This window comes from Zootoca vivipara, chromosome 3 (assembly GCF_963506605.1).
Source record: "Zootoca vivipara chromosome 3, rZooViv1.1, whole genome shotgun sequence".
In the NCBI taxonomy this organism is placed as follows: Eukaryota; Metazoa; Chordata; class Lepidosauria; order Squamata; family Lacertidae; genus Zootoca; species Zootoca vivipara.
This window is the reverse complement of record NC_083278.1, coordinates 95,948,446-95,960,068: the sequence shown is the minus strand read 5'-3', so window position 1 is coordinate 95,960,068 and position 11,623 is coordinate 95,948,446.

Here is an 11,623-nt window from a genome sequence, read left to right as displayed (position 1 = left end):
GTTGGAGGGTATGAAATAATATTAAGCTCCATAATGGGGTCGATGGCAGGGATAGATCATAGATTTGAATTCAAGACTATATGAGGCTTTAGCCTGCTTGCTAAACCACACTCACATTGTTTATATGGATTTGTACTCAAAACCAACCCAGTATACCTGAAGGAGCGTCTCCACCTCCATCATTCTGCCCGGACACTGAGGTCCAGCTCCGAGGGCCTTCTGGCGGTTCCCTCGTTGCGAGAAGCCAAGTTGCAGGGAACTAGGCAGAGGGCCTTCTCGGTGGTGGCGCCTGCCCTGTGGAACGCCCTCCCAACAGATGTCAAAGAGGAAAACAACTACCAGACTTTTAGAAGACATCTGAAGGCAGCCCTGTTCTGGGAGGCTTTTAATGTTTAATAGATAACTGTGATTTATTTTTCTGTTGGAAGCCACCCAGAGTGGCTGGGGAAACCCAGCCAGATGGGCGGGGTATAAATAATAAATTATTATTATTATTACTGGACCAGCACTTGCCATGTGGTTTTTTTCTGTTTTAAGGCTTCTCCATACAACTGTGTATATATCATTATTAATTGCTTTTTAAAAGCTTGTTTAAAACTGTTTTTAAGTAGATTGTAATTGTATTAGGATTGATTAGTTTGCCTTCCTGTGCTCCTTAGAGGAAGGTGCAGCACACTAATCCAATAAATAAATAAGCAATTCCCCCCCCCCCAAGTGTATTATTTTCTGCTGTGGAGCAAGTCTATCCAAGGTCTTTGATGATTGGACATTAATGATGTAAGCAGTTGGAAACTCATTTACTGCATACACACAGTGCATTTGTACAGGTCCATATACAGTGGTACCTTGCAAGACGAATGCCTTGCGCAACGAAAAACTCGCAAGACGAAAGTGTTTTGTGATGTTTTCGGCGCTTCGCAAGATGAAGTTTTCTATGGCCGCGCTTTGCAAGACGAAGTTTTTCAGTGGTTTTTTTTTTTTTTTTTGCTGCGGCAAACCGCGCTTTGCAAGACGAAAATCTCGTTAGACGAAGCAACTCGCGGAATGAATTACTTTCGTCTTGTGAGGCACCACTGTACAATGTTTTGCACCTACTTGTAAAAAATAAAAGGGAAAGAAACAGTTATTATTACTGAATATCCTATTCTTCTGCTTTCAGGGCACAGAGTGACAGATCACTGGGGGGGGGGGGTGCTCCAGTACAATCAAACAAAATTTAAGAACAATGTAAGTCAAAACAATGCAAACTAAACAGCAGTTGAGAGGTACACGTGGTACACGTGGAATGTCTGTTGAAGGAATTTGGGGTTTGGGGTTAATTGTTGGGAATCAGTGTATCATCACATTTTATTCCATGCAATTTATATATTTGCTTCTCTGTATTTATGGTAAGTCACCTTAAGACCGTTGTGATATAAGGCAATGGATAAATAAATAAATAAATAGTGTGTGTGTAATATATATAATCTCTTACCCTCCATCTAGATTCTCCCATGTGTATTTTATATTTTATGGAAAACTCTTAGAGAGTTTGATGTTTGTGCGGTATAGAAACCTTGTTAAATAAATAAATAGAATAGAATTTCAGTGTGGGCAACAGTAACTTGATAAAACAACCAATGCCAAATAAAGCCATTAAAATACAATCACACCTCACAGCTAAATATGTTTCAATCAAGCTCGTTTAAATGCATCCCTGAACAGCCTTGTGTTTAGCTGGAGCCTAAAGTGTAGAAGCCAACTGAATAGCTAAGAGCAGAGAATTTCAAAGCCGGGGTGTCATAATGGCCCATCCATGAGGTGGAGTGAAGCAATGTCCCTACAGGCCCCAACGTCTGCCCCTGCCAACGCTGCCAGGGTGGTCCAGCTGCAATGGCTGCTTCCAGCAAGATCTCACCAGAAGGACCCGCCACAACAGGTGCAGCTGTGCAACCTCCATAAGTGAGGCTTTGGCGAGCGGTGGGGCAGGTTGGGGGAGGCACCTTCCCATTTCACCTCAGGTGGCAAAATGATGGCGTTCCCAAAGGTGGGGCACCAAGGGCCTCCCCAGTTGTTCTTAATGCCTTGCAGGACTATATTGGATTATCCTCACCAAGTTTTTTCATTCCAAGTCATTCAGGACTGTATAAGTTATCTGTGAAAACAGATCATAAAGCTTAGGTGAGCCTGCATGGGAGAAGACAGCCCTTAAAGGAGGTATATGTAATCTCTGCCCCTCCAGGTGTTGTTGGACTGTAGCTACCGTCACACCTAACTTCCTTAAGTCTCCTGTTTGTTTGTTTGTTTGTCCATCCGTCCTTAGACTGCTGCCATGGTGGCTGCTCTCAGAAAGAGAGAGAAATGCTTGTATTTTATGACAGCAGCAGATATACTTGACCTTGTCACAGCCACTGCTGGCAGCAGCAGGGAGTAGAACATGGCCAACAGGAAACTACAGGTGAGCCTACAGATCAGGAATGCAGGTGGCACTGTGGTCTAAACCACTGAGCCTCTTGAACAGGGTTCCCCAAACTAAGCCCCGTGGGCCGGATGTGGCTCGCGAGGCTCTTTTAAGCGGCCCACGGTGCCTGCTGCCGGCGCCCACTCTTAACAGTGCGGTGCGGCTGCCCACTTCCGGGTTGGAGGAGGCCCGTGCACATGCGCACAAGCTATTTCCGGTGCGCTAGAAATAGCATGTGTGCACGCGTATGGGTGCACTTTCCCCCGCCCTCCGGCCTGCCATGCTGCGGGCACCGCCATAAAGCCGGGTAGGTTTGGGGACCCCTGCTCTTGAGCTTGCCAATCAGAAGGTCGGTGGTTCGATTCCCTGTGACGGGGTGAGCTCCTGTTGCTCTGTCCCAATCTAGCAGTTTGAAGGCACACCAGTGCAAGTAGATAAATAGGTACTGCTGTAGTGGGAAGATAAATGGAATTTCCATGCGTTCTGGTTTCCGTCACGGTGTCCCATTGCTCCAAAAGCGATTAGTCATGCTGGCCACATGACCCGGAAAGCTGTCTGCAGACAAATGCCGGCTCCCTTGGCCTGAAAGCGAGATGAGCGCCACAACCCCATAGTCGCTGGACTGGACTTATCTGTCCAGGGTCCTTTACCTTTTACCTTTTACAGATCAGACCTCCATGTTAAAAGCCTACCATTTCATACATGCATATGTACACACTCCCATTGTAATAGCCTAAGGGAGCCTGAAGAAAGAAAGAGGCAAATTGTAAAAATGGATCTGTGGAAATTATGTGTACAGAAGTGCAAATGCTTGAGATGAGGTGGGCTGCACTTGCAAGGTCCATCCTATGCCCCCAAAGTTCACTCATGCTACCATAACAATACCATACTGAACTTAGGTAACAGTCTCAGAGATCTTGTGGATGAAGTATTTTTTTAAAATGAAAATACAAAAATGTTGTCAACAATGTTTGGACGTATGAGGATTTTGGCAGGCTGTATCTGGAAACAGCAGCATGAACAAAATGTGAATATTGATGCACTAACATAAAAATGGGATAAGAGGTTGAGTTAAGCAGCTTGTTATCCCCTAGTTTGACCTTATAACCAAAATTGTCTGGCAATCTTATGTGAGTTGGTTTTTTAAAAAATATTTGTGACAAATTGTTCAGATTAACCTAGAGATTAACAGTCTTCTGCTTTTAATTAATCAGGGAGGATTATGTTCCATTTGTCATGCCTCAGCCTGGCAGTCTATCCCTGTCACCCTGTAGATCGCAATTCATAACGGGAACCAGCTTAAAACCTTTTCTGACATAGGCTTGCTGGGTTTTTAATTAAAGGCTAACTGATAGCTTCGTTTGCCATCCAGTCAGAAGTTATGAACTCTGACAAACTCACAAAAAAGCTTCAAGGAGCTGAGAGACTCCAAGGGCCAGGTAAATTAGCTATTTGAGAAGCACTGATTTCACAGCAGTGCCCTGCAGTGAATAACAAAGAATCATGATTAGAGAACAACTTGTGGCTCTAACTCAAGGGGAGCTCCAGATTACCTGGATGTAGTTGCTTCAGTATTTGCAAGGAAATAACATGTTTCGTGTTTGAGAAGCTGCAATCAAATATAACCAGTAAGATTAGGGCTAGTTAATGCACGAAGGGATTAAGACCACGTATTCCTAGACTCAGCGGGGTCACGCCCCTCACCTACAAGGAAGAAAGTTAAGCTTCCTCCTTTGTCTGCTCTCTTTCACCATATGAATTAACCAAGAAAAGACATGTCTGAGCTTGCTTGCTAGAAGCTCAGACTGCACGCTTAGAGCTATTTCACTATATACCCCCCCCCCCGCAAGATTTCTGCTGGTGTTTACTTGCTGCTGTATAGAATAATGCATGAATCTGACCTTTGGAGTTTGTAAGTAAAGCATTTAAACTTACTAAACAGTGTGGTCTGATCACTGCAAGAGCGGTAGAGAGGGGAAGCACTGTAAGTGGACTAGAACAAGATACTGTATTTAAAAGGTCTAACAGCCTATTATTCACACACTTCCCTATACTGCATGATTCTGTTATTTTAATACTTTGTTGGGGGCTTTCTCTTGTTGAAGAGTGTGTTTAGCCCCATGCCCAAGAATAAAGCATAGGGCTCTTTAGTCTTATTAAATAAAACCATCCAGGAAGCTATGAAGTATTTTCTCAGAAGTTACTGAAATTGTATTAGCTTAAGCAGAACAGACAACAGAAATTTGCATCCTTATTTTGTGAAATAATCAGCAATTGGGGGGGGTGCACCTGGAGGGGGAGGGGGACAGGGTGGCATGGAAGGGACAGGTAGCCTTTGAGTTCATGCCAAACTAGTCTATAGGGTTGCCAGACTCAATAGAGGACAGGACTTCTGTGCCTTTAATTGCCCTGCTCTCTTTTGAGTCTGGAAACCTTAAAGAGAAGCCAGCAGACCCTTTGTTTAATTTCAAAGCAAAGGATATGCTGGTTTCTCTTTAAGGTTTCCAGACTCAAAAGAGAGCAAGGCAATTAAAGGCACAGAAGTCCTGTTCTCTATTGAGTCTGGCAACCCTACAGTAGTCTACCACTCTCTCCAAGGTGGGCCAAGCAGGTGGCCCTAGGGAAGGTCACAGATTGAGAAGGCCTTCTGTCATTGCTCTCCAGACTTCCACATCAAGTAGCAAGGATATATCTAAGCTCTATTTTTAGCTGTCATGGTTAATATATCTGTCCTCTGTAAAGCTACCTACTTGTTTTAAAAAAGACCTTTAAGCTAGAGGTCTCCACCACATTTTGAGATAATGAATTGCATTCATTAACTCATTAATTACTTTTTCCTTCTCTGTGTGTCAGTCAGTGTCTTTAAGCAACCTGATGCAGACTTCAGTCAGTTTTTAGAAGAGGAGAGAGGAAGAGAGAATAATTCCCCCCTCCCTCAAATTAATGAGGGCTAACTATAGAATTACACAGTTGCTAAGAAACACATTTCTATAAGAGAAGGCCCCAGAGATATTTCCTGCAAAGGATTTTATCACACTTAACATTTCTAGTTGTCTACTGCATTTGGAACGTGGTCAACTTTCGCACCATGGTGTGATCTCAAGGCACTGCTTCACAGTGTCCTTCCATCTTGGGTCCCCAAACAACATGTTGGTGGACTCCCATCATCACTGACCATTGGCTAAGCTGGTTGGAGATGATGGGTTTGGTAGGCCTGGCGAACATCACCTGGGGACCCAAGGCTGAACAATGACAATGAGTTTTTGTTTTATGTTTAACACCATTTAGACAGTTATTTGAAATACTGTATAGTTTATAAATGTTTTAAAATAAATAAAAGCAGACTGTGCAATCTAGACACACCTGCAGTTCTATGTAAAGCAAAAAAATGGAATATGGGTAGACGCAGAAGAACAAATACTAAAGAACATGCATATACAAAGGAACCCATCACTTATGGACTTCCGTCCCTGGAAAGCTGGATCAGTGAAACTGGGTGTTGTCTTAAAGCATGCACCTGGTTTTGCTGCAGTCATTCCTGATTCAAGTTACCTTGAATCTTTTTATCCATGAATGCGTTATCAAACCAAGGTTCCACGGGCTGATTTCCCCCCATGGATGTTAAAGCTGCTTATACACACATGCATGCCCTCCAACCTGACCCAGAGGAAAACGGGGGTGCACGTTTTGGGGGGCCATACTCCCATGTGAGTCACATGACTCATGTGAGCACACACACACACACCAAAAAATGTGCACCATTCAGGGCCGCAATCTCACAGGAGCCAAATGACTCTCGTCTTTCAGAGTTGAAATGCCACGGAAGCCAGGTGACTTAAATGAGAGCACAGGGCCCCAAAACAGGTGTCTTGGGGGGGCATGATCTTGCAGGAGCTAAACAGGGACATCCTGAGATTGACTCAGAAGTCAGGATGGCTTAAAGCAGGGCAGTTGAAGGGTCTGTGAATGCAAATGAAATAGGAGAATAAAGCAACCCTCAGTGACAATTTAGGTCTGGTGAAAACTTGTATTGCATTATAATTATAATTTAGCACTAAGGCGCCACTGTTTTCCTCTCTACTTAATTACTAAAAAATTCATCATGATGCATTTATATGGAGCTTTGGAGTATTTAACACATCCCATGTCCTTAATATCATTGACTAGGTGAGAATGTATCACTAAACACTGATATTCCCACCCTAAAATTCGTTGTTTTTGTAGGGAATTGCTGATTTTCCACTTGCAGTGTGTTTCCTTTATCTCTGTTGTCAGTCGCAGCAAATGGTTAAGCAAGCCAGCAGCAGTAATTCCCACACACCATTAATACAGATGGGACTATAGGCAGCCAGTTAAATTGGAGTGGCGCTTAAGCCTTAAATCACAGTGAGATCAGTGATTAGCCACAGGAGACGTGGATGGCTGTTTATAGCCTCGGCACTGGACAACGGTTGAGCTGTTTTAAAGGGTATTTGACCAAGGATTAAACACACTTGGTGACTTTAAGTGAGCAGCAAGGGGAAAGCTTACAAAAGAGAAGTGCTAATTGGAGGAGGGGAGAGAGCAAACTTTCTATTAGTGAATGTATTTGGCTATTATTTGGTAAAGCAAATAACACAGAATAACTCCTGCCTGAAACCCTTAAGAGCTGCTGTCAGTCAGGGTACAGCTGGATGTTCCTGTGTTTAGCAGGTTTGTGGAAACTCTTCTAATCTCTGGGGTCCGGATTCAGAGATACAGGGGGGAAATAGGGACAAGTTTTGTAGTCAAAGCTAATCGAATTGTAACAGAGGCCCTGTGGGACTTAGAGCTGAAGCTATACTAGTCTTCCCAACCAGGTGTCCTTCATATGCTTTGAACTACAACTGCCATAGTCTCAACCAGCACTGCAACTCCTGACAGAAGATGACTGTCTGCAAAGAATTGTAGGTAACTGAACACACACAAATTCTGCTCACTTCTGAATTTCAATTGAATCTTGGTTCCACACTCTGAATAACCACCAAGAATACCACAGTCTTATCAACAATAAACCTTCCTGACATAAAATTTATCTGGGTGATGCTTGGTGAGAGCATCCACCAGAATGGCACTTTGAAGAAGACTGGCTAGAGTGGCGCTTTGAATGTGGTGGTGCCTGGGGCTCCCCTCAAACCTGGCACCAAGTGGAACGTGTTCATTTATTTGTCCCATGTCCAGAACAATCAAGTGAATACAACCAGTATTCATTGTTGCTATTTTCAATCTGCACACAATACCTGATTACATCCCCCATCCGCATCCGCATTTTGTTTCCTTTGACTTGAAATGAATGAGATGGAATATCCATGATGACAAGGTGAATTGCGTCATTAATTACACTGAGTTGTGTAATTTCAGCACAGTGGACAGCAAGTCGAGAAACGTAGTTTTCGGAGGAGGAAGAACTGCAGCAGAATGGAAACAGCGCTGCATGTGATGAATACAGGGCACAGTGGAACACACTGCCTTCTTACATCATGAGTGACATGGTGCATTCACCAATTTGCTAGGCTATGTGGGTATTTGGCCCGATCCAGGAGGGTTCTTCTAACCATTTTGTTTAGTTATTTTACTGCTTCTGCTCCTTTATTCCCAGATGTTTCAGACTCCTTTAAGGAAAACTTTTCATGTATTGCTTTGACCTTAAACTTGATGTCCATGTGAAGCAACCACAAATCGTTATCAGTGGGAATAGCTTCAGTTCTGCACAACTGACTTTATACTCTTTCCCCTTGCCTTCCTCCCACCTTTAACCTTTACCCTTTAGGTGAGCAGGAATTAATCTGTGGAAAGAAAATGCTGGCTTCCATTTTACTCTCTAAAGAGCGAGCAGCGAAATACAGAAGTAACCATTCCGGTACTTCTGGGTTGCCGCAGGATGCAACTTGAAAAGACATAACCTGAGGTGGACACAACATGAGGTATGACTGTATAGACTAGAGCATCTGCTATGCTCACAGAAGACCCCCCAGGTTCCATCCCTGGTATCTTTAGGCAGGGATAGGAGAGACCCCTATCTGAAACTCCAGAGAGCTGCTGTCAGTCATTATAGACAGTAGTGAGGTAGATGTGTCAGTTTGCAGTTCTTAGTGCAGAAAGTATTGATCTGATGTGTAGAGATCTTTCCTATCCTAATTAATTCAAGAGGGTTCTGGAAGCTTCTGTGTGTGAAAGAGACAAGCAGAAGGTTCATGGTGCTTGGGTTATTCCAGGGGTCAGCAAACTTTTTCAGCATGAGGCCAGTCCTCTGTCCCTCAGACCATGTGGGGGGGCGGACTACATTTTGAAAAAAATATATGAATAAATTCCTATGCCCCACAAATAACCCAGAGATGCATTTTAAATAAAAGGACACATTCTACTCATGTAAAAACATGCTGATTCCCGGGCCATCCGCAGGCCGGATTTAGAAGGCAATTGGGCCGCATCCGGCCCCCGGGCCTTAGTTTGGGACCCCTGGGTTATTCCTTCAGAGAAGCTGAGTACAACTGGCTTGAACTAGTTCTATTATCTCTTCTGTCAAGGTCATGTTGACTATAAAAGTAGGGCCAGAAGGAGCCTGGGTTTCACTTTCTCTTTCTACCGGTATCTCTTTTCCTTCTGGTGTGGTGTTCTGTACATAGTATGCTTCGTGTTAAGGTTTAGTCTTGTTAAAAGTTTGTAAGCTTAAGTTAAGTCTGCTGCAACTGGATTTCTTATGGACAGTGCCAATCCTGAATGTATTGGATTTGTGACCATGATGCTCATTTCCCTTCAGTAGCAGTAAAGCTCTGCTGGATGAAGTACAATTGCCTCTGGTCTATTTTTGGGGACTCTGCAACGTGTTTACGTTTTTACTCTGCTAACCAGTGCTTTTAAAAAAAAATGTTTAGGGGTACTCTCATTTTCCTACTCATATTGAAATACTGCCCCTCAACAAGGCCAAACTTAGATTCACAAAATGTTTAGGGGTTTGCATCCCCCCAGGATAAAAAGCACTGCTGCTAACTATACATCGGAATCTACTCTGGATCAATATTGAGTGGAATTCAATGACAAGGTGGACCAACTCAGTGAAATGCAGCTTTCTACCTCTGATTTATAGGGACGCAGGTGGCGCTGTGGGTTAAACCATAGAGCCTAGGGCTTACTGACCAGAAGGTCGGCGGTTTGAATCCCTGCGACGGGGTGAGCTCCCGTTGCTCGGTCCCAGCTCCTGCCAACCTAGCAGTTCAAAAGCATGTCAAAGTGCAAGTAGATAAATAGGAACTGCTACAGCAGGAAGGTAAACGGTGTTTCCGTGTGCTGCTCTGGTTCGCCAGAAGCGGCTTTGTCATGCTGGCCACATGACCTGGAAGCTGTACACCGGCTCCCTCGGCCAATAATGCGAGATGAGTGTGCAACCCCAGAGTCGGTCACGACTAGACCTAATGGTCAGGGGTCCCTTTACCTTTACCTTTTACCTCTGATTTTAATGGCAGCCTGAGATTTATGCCCAAAGTGTCAAAATTAAAATTTATATATTTTTAGTTTTATTTTAAAAAAGCTTTATTCGGGGAATTTTGCCACCCTAGGGAGCCACCCATCCTCTACACCAGCACTGTTGATCTTCTCTCCAGGAGAGGTGTCACTTTGACATGTGAATGGCATGCTTAATCCTCCCCCTTCTGGCCACATACTGTACCCAAAGAAATTCCCACAAAATCCCATGTGTGCGGTTATAAGGTAAACACTGCTGTGTAGCCTGGCTCTTTTATTTATTTTTAAATTCATTTTTATCCATTTTCAAATTGTCATGGAACCGCAGAGATAAGTAAACAATACAAAAATTCAAAAATATGTCCGACAGGGCTCTTCAAGATTTTTCCGCTGGCACCATCCTGCTGGCCACTTCCTATCGCCAAAGTTGGGGAAACGGGACACACCCTGATATATAAGGAGTCAGTTTTGTGCACGTGCAGAAGACATCACACACCTGCTGTTGTTTAGGAGCTGTTAACAATCCCTGAAATTTTATTAATTTGTCAGAAAAGGCATTTTAATGGAAATTAAGAACTTGAGAAAATGATGTTTTTAATACCTTTCATGAGCGACAGAAAAATGGCAGGCTAATTTCATGTTTCATTTTTAGCAGCATTATTCTGAGTTAGCGGAATAATAGCTAGTTAACAAATTTAGCTTGTTTCTTACATCTGGATAATAGGGCACATTTAGCAAAGGTGGAGCACAGAAATTGTGTGTGTGCGTGTGCCTTACTGTGGCTTAAAAGTTGTACTCTGTCCACATTTTTACTGCTAAAAGTTGAAGATTTTGAGATGGCATTGGAAACTAAAATGGCTGTATGAAATTCCAGAGAGGTCCCAATATTTAACTTTTAATAAATGCTTTTAAATCTGGGGTCCTCAAACCTGTGCCAGCCCCTCCATGTTGCTACATGGAGCTACATGGACTACAGCTATGCAGAGGAGGCCTTAATATGAACAGATGAATGCCTGGGACACATAAGAAGCCATGATAATAATTGACCTGCCCTCCCTTGATGCTTAAGGGAAGGCGGCTCAGAAATGGCGAGGCGGATTTGCAGGCTGCTGCCTGCTCAACTTTCCCTGCAAAGCACCACGTCTATGCCATCGTCATTCGAAGCTGGATTTATTTCCAACCCTTGTTTCTGTGCAAATAAGGCACGGCAGCCTTATTTATCTCCGGAAGACCTCTGCGTAGCTCATGCCCTCTCGACCACATGTCTTGAATACTGTAATTCCCTCTTAGCGGGGCTTACAGCTTCACGTCAATGCCACTTCCAGCTGGCTCTGAAAGGAGTGGCATATTTGTCCCCTGGCTTCAGCTATCGTCATCATCCCCATCTCAGGCCTGCCCTGAATTCCCTGGGATGCCTCCCTGGATGTACCAGAGAGGATTTGCTGGTGCCAAGACAACACGTTTTTGACTCTGAAAACATTTACTGAGATGATAACAATCAATATTTCCTCTTTGTCCTGTGTGCTTTATCCAGACTGCAGACCACAATTGCCACCACTTACTATTTCATAATCATTATCAGTTGTTGTTGTTGTTGTTGTTGTTGTTGTTGTTGTTGTTGTTGTTGTTGTAAATTGCATTTTCATTCCATCTTTCCTCCAAGCAGCTCGAGGTGGCGTCAATGGCTCCCCATTTTTATCCCCA